Source organism: Ursus arctos, unplaced genomic scaffold (genome assembly GCF_023065955.2).
Source record: "Ursus arctos isolate Adak ecotype North America unplaced genomic scaffold, UrsArc2.0 scaffold_17, whole genome shotgun sequence".
Taxonomy (NCBI): domain Eukaryota; kingdom Metazoa; phylum Chordata; class Mammalia; order Carnivora; family Ursidae; genus Ursus; species Ursus arctos.
Genome location: NW_026622841.1, coordinates 51,420,601 through 51,432,980, shown reverse-complemented (window position 1 = coordinate 51,432,980; position 12,380 = coordinate 51,420,601). Strand labels below are relative to the sequence as shown.

The 12,380-nt window shown below is 39.2% G+C and overlaps 1 protein-coding gene across 1 annotated transcript in view; it reads left to right on the top strand.

Moving 5' to 3' along the window:
* Positions 1-12,380, top strand: part of DLGAP1 (DLG associated protein 1) — an 843,835-nt gene that overhangs the window by 331,229 nt on the left and 500,226 nt on the right. The window lies entirely within an intron of this gene.

Here is a 12,380-nt window from a genome sequence, read left to right as displayed (position 1 = left end):
GGGATGGGATGCCTGGGTGGCTCAGTCAGTTAAGCACCCTACTCTTGATTTTGGCTCAGGTCATCTCAGGGTCATGAGATAGAGCCCCAGGTCTTGGAATCTGTGCTCAGCAGGCAGTCTGCTTGAGATTCTTTCCTTCTCCCTCTTCCTCTGCCCCTCCCCCTTCATGCACAATTAATTAATTAATTTTAAAACTATTAAAAAATTAAAATAGGAGTGTAGCTATTGGCAGGGTGGATTCAAGAAAGCATAAGAGATTACCTTGTACACATTGGAAAATTCTGGAGCAATTATTATTTTTCTAAAATATATACATTTTCAAAATTGACCAATGGAATAGAAAATTTCAAGAGAACAATAATCACGGAAGAAATTAAAGTAGTCAGAAATCTATCCATAAAATAAGCATGAAATTCAAAAAATTGTATAGATTATTCCTACTACACTTTAAGAAATAGATAATTTTATATTTAAAAATAAAAAATAATATATTCTTTCTTTTTAAAAAAAAGATTTTATTTATTCATGAGAGACAGGGAGAGAGAGAGGCAGAGGCAGAGGGAGAAGCAGGCTCCCCGAGGAGCAGGGAGCCCAATGAGGGACTCAATCCTAGGACCCCGGGATCACGACCTGAGCCAAAGGCAGACACTTAACCATCAGAGCCACCCAGGCACCCCCAATATATTATTTCTTATTCATTGTTAATATAATATTGATAATATATATGATGTCCATATAATTATATTTATATAATACAAAGAAAAATGTTTATAAGTTATTTTTCTTATAAAACCATATCCAGATAATAGAAAAAGATTGCAAATATCTTGGCTAATTAGGAAAGGCAAGCAAAACTCTGATACCAAACTAGATGAGAGAAGACACATTCAAAAAGAAAAACTGTGATCCAATCTCACTCATAAATATGTACGCAGGAGCACCTGGCTGGCTCAGTGAGAAGAACACGTGACCTCTGGTCTTGGGGTCGTGAGTTCAAGCCTGACATTGGGTGTGGAGATTGCTTAAGTAAATAAAAAAAAATAAACTTAAAAAAAATATGGATACAAAACTCCTAAATAAACAATTGGTGATTAAAATATAGCAATGCATCTAAAAAATTAAATATGCTAAAAAAGAATTAAATATGCTGACAAAGTGGGGTTTATGTTAATTATTCCAAGGTAGTTTGATTTAGATACCCATTGTTATTCCCCATGTTAACAAAGAAAGGAAGAAAAAATGTGTGGTTGTTGCTTAATATATATATATATATTATATATATAAAATGTATATATATATATATTATATATATATATATATATATATAATATATATATATAACCTACTGCTGATTTTGAAAGAAATAGTGAACAAAGAATAGAGAAAAAGTTTAACTTGCTGGAGCAAGCGTCATAATCAACAGTAGGACATTAACTGCGTATCAGTGAAAATTATTAATACCAGGATATAGATATATTAACACTATAGAATTCCTAGTCAATTCAGTTAATCCAGGAAGTGTAGTGGGATGAAAAGAACAAACTTTTATTACTTAAAACAATATTGTCTTTTTGGAAATCAAAGGTAAATAGACAACTAATTATTAATACTAATGAAAGATTTAATCAAGTTGGACAGAATAGAAATCGATAAGCAAACAGTGGTTTTCCTATATACCTTCACTAATCAATTAGAAAAAATTTCTTAAATTCCCTTCACTACGGTAATCAATGTCCTAGAATACCTAGCATTAGATATACAAAGACACATAAAACTCACTGAAGAAAACTATTAAGCATTTGTGAAGTACATAGATGCCCTGAATAAATAGAAAAAGATGCCAAGCTCCTGGATAGGAAAACTCTGTTTAGGATACCAGTTCTTCTAACATTACTCTATAAATTTAATATAATACAATCCCAATCAAAGGCCCAGAAGGAGGTGTTTTTTTTTTTTTTAAGATTTTATTTATTTGAGAGAAAGCTGGCACGAGTTGGGGGAGGGGCAGACAGAGAGGGAGAAGCAGGCTCCCCGCTGAGCAGGGAGCCTGATGTGGGGCTAGATCCCAGGACCCTAGAATCATAACCTGAGCTGAAGGCAGACGCTTAACCGACTGAGCCACCCAGGCACCCCCGAAAAGGAGTTTTTGTCAGTTCTGAAAAGTTAGCTTTTTCTAAAATTTTTCTAAAAGAGGAAATGGGCAAGAAGAGCCAAGAAAATTGGAAGAAGAAGTAGGAAAAAAGAGAAAGAAGGGACACTTTCTCTACCAGGTGCCAAAACACACTGTTGAGGATTTTCAACCCAGTCATCTTTCCTAATTGTGAAACAATTGTGAATAAATTCATGAGCTGGTTAAGAATTAAAATACGATTTCCTTCACTGGCAATAAAGCCAGAATGGAGAATGCAGTCTGGGCTTCCTGGTTCTTCCCTCAAATTTAAATTACCCACTGGGTCACAGGCAGAACAACTGGAGAAAGTGTATTGTGGTGTCTATGGAGCCAGAAAGCATTGGCAGGACTCTTACCTCGGAAGGTAGCAGAGAAAGAAGTCACCTGCTTTACGGGTCCCAAGACACAGAGGCAAGAGCTTCATTTTCTTAATGAAATAAATCACTTCTCCTCCCAAAGAAAGCAATGAGTTAGTGTAAATAGAGGAGTGGGAATCCCTGTTAGGAAACATGGGACTGCGTAATAGAGTTTCCTAACAGAAAGGATAAAGCAAAGAAACTGAAACCGTTCAATGTTGACGCAAGAATGGACACAGTACTTGCAGGAACAGAAATGAGTACCAAACACATTCAGGTCTATGTCAATGTGCATCATATGATGAAAATAGCCATGTCAGTTGTGATTGTTTCAGCTGCCAGTAACAGAAAACCTAATTTATATTAGCTTAAAATTTAAGGAAATTTGTTGGCTTATGTAACTGAGAAATCAAAGGAAAATGAAGGCTTCTGGTAGGACCGAAAAATCAAAAATTAAAAATGGAACTACCATAGGATCCAGTCATTTCACCCACTTCTAGGTATGCATCTGAAGGAAATGAACTTACTGTCTTAAAGAGATATCTGTACCCCCACGTTCATTGCAGCATTGTTTGTAAGAGCCAAGACATGGGGAAAAAATCAACACCAACAGTAACCTCAGTGTGCACTGACGGATGAATGGATAAAGAAGATGTGCTGTGTGTTATCCAGTGACATACTACTCAGTCATAAAAAAGCAGGAAATCTGACATTTGCAACAATGTGGATGGACCTTGAGGTTATTATGCGAAGTTGAATAAGTTAGAAAATGGCAAATAATATATGATCTCACTTCTATGTAAAATCTCAAAAAAAAAAAAAAATCTACAGAAAGTAGATTTGTGGATGCCAGGGGTGAAGAGAGAGCAGGCAATGGGTCAATGTGGTCTAAGGGTACGAACTTCCAGTTATAAGCCAAATGAGTTCTGGGGATGTATTATACAGCGTGGAGACTATCTTCACAGCACTGTGCTGTATATTGGAACGTTGCTAAGAGAGTACATCTAAAAAATTCTCAACACACACACAGAAATTATAACTGTGTGAGGTGATGGGTGTGTTAACTAACCTTATTGTTCCTATTGTGGCCATCATTTTGCAATGAATACATATACCAAGTCATCACACAGTGCACCTTAAACTTACACAATATGATAAGTCATTACATCTCAACAAAGCTGGAATAGGAAAACCACACTATTAAACAACCGTAGGTCAAAGAAAATATCATTGGGGCAATTTAAGAGCAGTTTGAATGGAATCAAAATAAAAGCCCAACACATCAAGACTTGTGAAACGCAGTTAAAGCCATATTTACAGGAAAATTTATAGCACTAAAATGCTTATATTAATTGAATGATTAAGTTATTGGTTAATTCAACTAAGTTAATTAGTAACATAGTTTTTACTTAGCATTTTAGAGTTCAGAGAACAGCTTTACTCATATTTTGTTATTTGGGCTTTGCTCTGAAGAGAGAGAGCAGTGGAATGGGGACGTCAAACCAGTTTTAGTGGATGGCACACAGCCTATATTCTTCGAGGTGCAGTGCTCATGGGAAAGCCTCTCAGCTAGATCCAGCAGCTTCCCCCAGGTCCTTCCCCACCCGCCACATGGTGTCACTTAGTGTCCTTGCCCTGTTTCACAGCTCAGATGGCCCCCAGCAGGGAGGAGCACAGGGAGCATTCTCTAATCTCTACCTTTCAAAAATAAACAAAAGGCAATTACTTGGCACAAATGGCCTTCTTTTCCTGTTTCTGCCCAACGTAAGTTTCATTTCAGTTACCCGATTATTCATTCAAACCAAGCTGATGATAGCAAAGTCAATAATCACTTTCAAAAGAAGTTCCCGCAGGAAGCAAAAGAGAGGTAATGGAGAATTCAAAAGGCAATGGAAATAGAAAGACCTCTGAGACATTGAAAGGAGAGGGGGTCAGGTCAGAAAAAAACTGCAGGACTTAATTTCAGGTTGTTTGACTGGGCTAGGTAATTCTATTCTGAGATCACCTAAGAAAATCCCTCTGTGTTTAAATGGAAAAATCCGTTTTGTCTTCTTTTGGGACGGAGACTGAGCTGAAGCATGGTGAATTGCAAGTAGGAAGCCCTGTGATATAAAAGCTACAGCAAAGGAACACACCCTTTGTAAAGTTTGTAAAACAGAAATTGACAGAAGATTTTGCTCTCACGTGATGTTCATCTGTTATTAGATTTATGTTTATGGATGAAACTCTAGATCTAGCCTAAGTATAAACGGATAGTCTTGTCCTAAGTGCAAAAAAAGTTTCTTCTCTGATAAGGAGAGGATAAAGGCTTTCTGAGTAGCAAGCTTCCGATCTAAGCGGGCTTTGCTGAATTAAACAAAGGAAGCGGATTCTTGAATGAAGATAAAGCCTCTAATTAGCATGTAAGTGAGTCAGATACTGATGCATATAATCACTGCTTGGGGAAAACAATCAAACCTCAAGAACACCCGTATTTTTGTTTTCCTGCCTTGGTGACTTGTCTGCGCAGTAAATAATTAGCTTCTTGATTTTTCAAGAGGTTGACATTTGGAAAGATTCTGCAAATAGTATTTTCCCTCTCTTTTCTTCATTTACCCATTTAATTCTACCATTCAGTTACCCCAAGACTGCCTGGACTGCCACAGTAATTTTCTTCTGGTATATATAGAACAATATAGAGCGATCTCTTCCACATTTACGTCCTGTAAGTACTGAAAACCCCCCTGATTTGTAGACGAGGAATCTGCAGTTTTGAGCGTGCAGTGTGTTCTCCGTTAACCGTCCTGGTACGTGCCCCTCGCCTTGATCGCCAATTATAAAAAACAAGTTTTGAAAAGAAGAGAACATACCTAATTTTAGCCATGGGGAGATCATTAAACAGGCTCTTGTGAAGAATCATTTTTCCCATAAAGGAAATCCTCAGGATAAATGAAATGGAAAAAAAAGAAAACCACCGGATTCAAATCATGGATTCTGTGATTCCAAAGACTTGATAGGTTTGGGAGAACCCTAACTGGAAGCAGGCCATGGAAGTGAAGTGAGTGATCTGATTTGCAGGGCCCAATGAAAATAAATACAAGGGACCCCTTGCTCAAAAAGTGCTAAGAATTTCCAGCCACCTACAGCAGAGCAGGAGACCAAACGTGGGGCCCTTCCGAGTGCTTGGTCCTGGCGGAACATGCAAGTCGCCCCTCTGGGGAAGCCAGCTCCAGAGAGTATGTGCTCCTGGAGCCAGACAGGTCTCAGTTGGAATTTTGTTCTGACGCCAGCTGTCTGAGGGTCCCAAGTCACTAAATCTGTCAGAGCCTCAGTTCCCCCATGTGCACAAATGGAGGCAGTCGACAGAAGTCTTACACGTGAAATCTAGTGCCGTGCTTGTTGTCAAAGATAAACAAAACTAGACGCTAGTTAAGGCGCTAAGGACAGACTTGATTCAGTAACACGGTATTGCAATCAGGAAAAGAGTCGCGTGTAACTGAACTCAGCTTCTATTAGTAGCAAGGTGACTGGTCATTTTAAAGGAAGAATGAGGGTGTTGGAAGGGAGCAAGTGGGGGCTGGGTGCAGAGGGAAGTGAGAACTTATAAGAAAGTTGGTCCATGAGACACCCATCTGGTTGGCACCTGGCACTTATCCAAGCTGGCCTGCTCCCCTCCCCCAGGGCTGGGCCAATGGGGCCCTGTCTTCAGGTATCCCTGGAACAAAACTCTGAGTTCTTTGGGCAGCCTCGAGTTTTCTCAGGCAGGCACTTTCAAGGGTTCCGGTCACCTAGGGATGCGGCCTTGAGTGGTTAGAAACCGCCTGTGTTTGTTCAAGCCTTTGCAGGCCAAAGTTGAGGCCTAGGGGAAGAAGGGCTTAGGGCAGTCTGGCTGGAGTTTGGTCACAGAGAAATCTTTGTCACTTTCTACTTCTCCAAATATATGTTTCCTCCATCATATCAAAAGACCGAAAACAAGAAAAATAGCCCTGTGGAAAAGTCCTGTTTGTTTCCTTAATTTATATTTTACTTTAAATCATTCCAGTTGTCTTTAATAAGAGACTTCACAAAGAGCAACAGTGTGGCACATCGAAGCGGGATTTTAAATTAAATCCAGGTTCCTCAAAAGCAAATTTGATAGACGAAAGCATTACAATATGTCTATTTTTAGGCATAAAGAAGAACTTGGAGTCTATTGTTCCCTCGCTTCACATTCCTGGTAAATAGGAAAGTAGCTCTGTCACTAAATGTCATAGAGCATTTCTAATAGGACAAAATCAAACCTGAAATTTCTTTAAATTTGGAATTACCTGAAAAGGGGGAAATAAATGACTCCTCGTGTAGCTTAAGATACTCGCTTTATTTTTGTCTTGTTTCTTAACATTTTTAACGAAGAAGAATTTGATGAGCATTTAATTAAACCATGACAGGAACTTAGTATGAGAGGTACGTCTGCTGGTTAGTGGTTGGTTTGGCCCCCCGTTTCTTCAAAAGTGTATAAGGAGCACTTGAGGGAGATTATTTAAATCACAGATTCCCAGCTCCACTCAGATTTCTGGAATGGGAGACTCTGGCAAGGAGATTCAGAAATCACCTCTGATTCACGTGGAAGTAGATGAGAGATGAAATTTAGTGAGAACTTCACTGTGTAAAAATCAGAAGGGCAGCTTTCTGGTTGTTTCCTTCCCCTGGTCAGGCCAGGGCTGTCTCCCTCTGCTCCTACCACTTCACTATTTATTCAGGAGTTTTTTTCTCTAAGTACCAGATCCTAGATCCAGGATGAAAAAAAACAAAGAAAGAAAGAAACCCAAAAATGACCCCATGGCTCATATCCATGGAAAGAATTCCATCACACACACACACACACCCACAACCCACCCACACAGACACACACACACACACACACACACACACACACACACATGCACACACGCACCCCTGCCACCACCAATCCTCTCTCTCCTAGATCCCTTCTGCCCAGAAGCCAATGGAGGCTAGATGGTGAGCATATGCCTAATGGGGCAAAGAGTTCAAACCTGTCCCTTCCACCCTTGGTTTGCCTTGAATTTACGTAGGTAATGGGTGCTTCTAATTGGTCCCCACCAGTATAACTCTACTTCTCATGTCTTCCTGCAATGATGATGGTCTTTTCACTCACCAAATCACACTCCAACGCCTAAGTTTTATGAACAAAAGGACCTCTTTGGAAAACAGCCAAAGTTCAGGAATATAATCTGCGGCCATAAAAGAAGGAACTGCTGACCTGTCCACAAAGGGGGACTTTGTCGCATTATCACAGGGCTGTGAACCTGGGCTTGGCAAACTGGTGTTCCCTAAGAGTCCTCAGCTTGCAAGGAAACACCAGTCTGCACTTCCGGTCCTATCTCCACCTTCCCCCCTTAAACCTCCGTTCTTCCAGTCCGCAAACAGTACTGAAGAGTGGGTTGCCAGCCCATGGCAAAATATTTCCAAGTAAGTTAGAAAGACCATCCTTGTCTTTTAAAATTGTGGCACAGGTCCTACCTACCATGTGCATTTATATGGTAGTGTACCATTTTTCCATCTGAAAAATGGAGATTTTTGAGGATTTAATCAGATCCAATGTATGAAACATGTCAGGCTTTACTTCACATTGACTCTTTCAGCTACACTGGAGATGGTCAACCCAGGTTTATCATGAGTCATCGTGGGGAGAAATTGAAAATACCAAACCATGGGTCCATCCTCAAAGATTCGGAGTGTGCTTTATGACCACTGGTCTTAAACTGGGCCTAGCTATTCAATTGATTTCTTTTACATTTAAATGAGTGTAACTTGGCAAGTGTGTCCTCTAGACCCATCTAGAGTCAAAGCAGATGATCTAATGTGGGTCCTGCTCGCCTCAGTTATTGATTGGAGGTGTTTTAATCTCTCAGTGTTTCAGTGTTAATTGCATTAGTTATACAGAATAGCCTTTCTAGAAGGATCTGTGTAAGGATAGTAAAGATTAGATTTCACTGTAACTGTCAAGTCTCTTAAGCTTTTGATAACTTATTTCCCTGAAAAAAAGTATTCAGCTTCCCTTAAACTCAGAAACCTAAAAAGGCACCTAGGGAAGTATCTTGTTTTCAATGCGTAGGAAAGCTTCCAGTGTGGGAAACCCCATGACCCGTTTCACAGCCATTACTCCATTGCCCTCAGTGTCTAGCGGTAATCCACCATAGGCGGCTTCGCATTCTGTGTGTGTGGCTGGCCTGTTTAAACGGCTGTTAGGTAAACTTGCCACTTGTAATGGTTCAGAGCTCATGAGCACCAAATGCTTTCCTTCACAGAATGCCTAAATGACCTGCAAAGATGATCTAATAGCTAGCTTAAATTTCATATGGCTTCGGCATCTATATACTCCTAAATAGCTTGCTTTTCCTGGTATCATCTATAAAATTTAGGAAGTTAAACATCATGGGAATGTTGATTTTAACCATGGCTCTTCTGTACTTAGAATTGAACACCTTTTAAATAAGTGTTACAAAAATATCACCGGCTATGTAGCCGATTTATTTAATTCATGCCCTTGACATATTTGCATTAGTTATGCATTTAGATGATAAAATATCTAAAAGACAAAATCTCACTCTTTTTTTTTTTAAGGTTTTTATCTATTTATTTGACAGAGAGCACAAGCAGGGGAAGTGGCAGGCAGAGGCAGAGGGAGAGGGAGAGGGAGAAGCAGGCTCCCCACAGAGCAGGGGGAGCCTGATGTAAGACTTGATCCCAGGACCCCAGGATCATGACCCAAGCCAAAGGAAGTCACCCAACCAACTGAGCCACCCAGGCACCCTCATTCTTTTTTTTTTTTTTAATATTTTATTTCCTTAAGTAATCTCTACACCCAACATGGGGTTCAAACTCAGACCCCGAGATCAGCAGTCGCATGCTCCACTGACGGAGCCAGCCAAGTGCCCCGGGGCCAAAATCTCATTCTTTAACCATGGACCTTTGGGTAGCAGAACATGAAGGTAATCCATTCATAAATTAATTCAACCAACATCTATTGGAGATCTGAACTGAGCAGAACCAGTTCCTGCTCTCACACTGTCCTTCAGTCCTTGTGAAGGAAGCAAACATCAGCAAATAAGCACTCACTATATAATAAGAAATAGTGATAGACACTATGGAGAAATAAAGAAGACAAAGGTGTGTGAGAGCGGGAGATGGGGGGATGATGTAATACAAATGCAGAGGGCGAAGTATTGACTTCGAGGCACAAGACGAGAAATTCTGCCTCCAAACAGATTATGAAAACCCTTCATTTTCCAAACCTTAGCTCTTTTATGTTAGGGGTTTTTTTTTTTTTTGCTTTTGCTTTTCTCTACTTCGTCATGTTAATTCCTCATTCTGTGTCTATTCTACACATAAAAATACAGTTTTAACACTTGTAAGATTTAGATTAGGTTTTGAATGGCTTGGTAGATGAGGCTTTTGTTATACCTTTGTTAACTCTCAGTTCTGGCAAGTTTATGCCAGATCCAGTCAAATGTACCAACTACAATGAGCTCTCTTCATTAGACATAATTTTTTAAAAATAAAATACAAGGTGGTGTTGAAGGCAACAAGAAACACAGCATCTTGGGGGGAAATTGCACTGAGCTGAGAACCACAAAAAATGAAGGTTCAGCTCTCTCTTCTGTACCTCCGGCCATGTGTCTTCACTGCTATGAGTCCTCAACGCCTTTCTAAGGGCATGCAGGAAGGAGGAGGAGAGGGGGAGGTGAGCCGGAGAGGAGAGAATCCTTGGAACCCTAGAGTCTTAGAAATGCAAAGGCTCTGTCTGGGAAAGAGAGAGGGGAGGGAAGGGATGAGAGGGGCAAGGAGAGTGGAAGAGGAGGGGAGGGGGAGGAGGAAGGAGAAGCAAAGAAGAGATAGTGAAAGTTAACTGTGGAAGGAATCTTAGAGCTATGGAGGGTTCAGATCTAACAATAAGTTCCATTATTACATACAGACAGCAGATTCTTTAAAAAAAATCTTTAGATTCTTTTCAGATAATCAACATGTCTCTTATAAGACATTATAAACTCGTGTTTCATTTAAATACAATGGAACAACGAATAGCTCTATAGTGAGAAACAGTGCTTGACTTGTTGCTGTTGGGAAGAAATAATCAAAGTTAAATCTGTTGTCTCAATGCTATTATTAATACTTATGCTCTAAATAATTAAATAGCATTCTAAGCTTGCTGTTGTTTTCCAATCTAATGATGCAAACAAAACAAGCTGTCTCTGCTTTTGTTCCATGGGATCCTTGTCACTCGTTATTCATGGTACACATTTTAGAAACAGAGCTACCTGCGAATGAAATAAACTAGCCAATTACACTTTGCGCACGGGACTGTAGCCATAAGAAGCACAGGTGCCTTCAGATGGTGGGCAGTTGTTAAAATTCTCTCTAGTTATTAGAGATTTGGGTCGTTTTCTTTTCCAGTTGGTTGTTTTTCATTTTGTTGTATTTGTTAAGAAAGGTAGGAAAATAAAGTATTTTTGTTTCCTAGTTATTTCTTATGACACAGTAAGAAAAAAGAAAAATAGAAGGTTGACCCAGTCAGAGCCCAAAAGCCTAGAACTAGCGATCTTATTAAAATGTTTGAAGATTTCTTGCTCTTACGAACCAGCACCATATGGAATTGAAACGAGAAAGCCTATCTGGAGAAACTATTGCCACTGATTTTTTTTTTTTTTAATGTAGTGATGTTGAGAAAGCTGTTTAATATCAAGTGGCCGCCCCGTGAAGTAAACAAGAGGAAAATTCCCATTGGTAAAATGTGGGGATTCTGAAGTGAAAAAGGTTTAAAGTCCTTTTACTGTCAAGAAAACTAATGGAACTAAGATTTGACTTCCAAAAGGTTAGATTAATGGAAAAAGGAGAAAAATGTTCTGAGCAAGAAACGAGGTCCCTTTAGCAGAATCTGGAAATTTTAATACTCTGATTTGTCCTCTGTGTGATAGGCATGGTGACTCATCCATTTGTTCAGGAGACATTTTCTGAATGCCAACAGTTTGCCAAAAAAAAAGATGTACTTGGTGAAAACTAATGTTTGCACTGACAGGACAAGAAAGGATACGTTCGATGACACAAACAGTTTTTGTCTGAAGTTGTTAGAAACTGCATGTTACGTTGGTTCATTTAGGAGTTTATGATATTGGTTAAGCTTGGTGAACATACATTAGCTGTGATTTGATACTTTAAATGCCAAACAAAAGTGCTTGCCTATGGGGGAGAAGACATCTGGCATAATAATGTAAGTAGCCAAACTATTTTTAAATAATATATTAAATTTTTTAGATGTTTGGCAATTGATTTGCCTTCCAAAATTAAGACTAACATTAATATGAGTTTCGGGGGGTCATGCTGAAATTCTAGAAACCTGGCAGTGATGAGACTTTAGATTTATTTCTGTGATAAGAGATTCTCCTTCCCTTCCTCCTTCCCTTCCTTCTAAATAGAGCGGACAGCAATTTTTACGAACTTAGCTGACAGAAACTTGCTGAACCTCTTCAAGCCCTGAGATAATCTAATTAAAGAGTGTGTCTAGCTAGAGTATTAAAGGTAGAAAGAACATTAGACATAAAATATCCACCCAACGATCTGACCCCAAAAATGTTACTGACACACCAAGAGGTGACTACTTATGTCAGTTTGGGCAGATAGTAGGACTAGATCTAGAATCCTACCTATTAGCTCCTAGTTCAAGGATTATTTCACATGAACCACTTTCTTCTTATCTCTTGCATGCTTATCTCTTGATAAGTATTTCAAGCTTTATAAGTATTTGGTTATAGGGAAAAGATGAATTTCATTTATTTTCTTCAAAATAATCTGTTCCTATAAATAAAGTTATTGTCTCA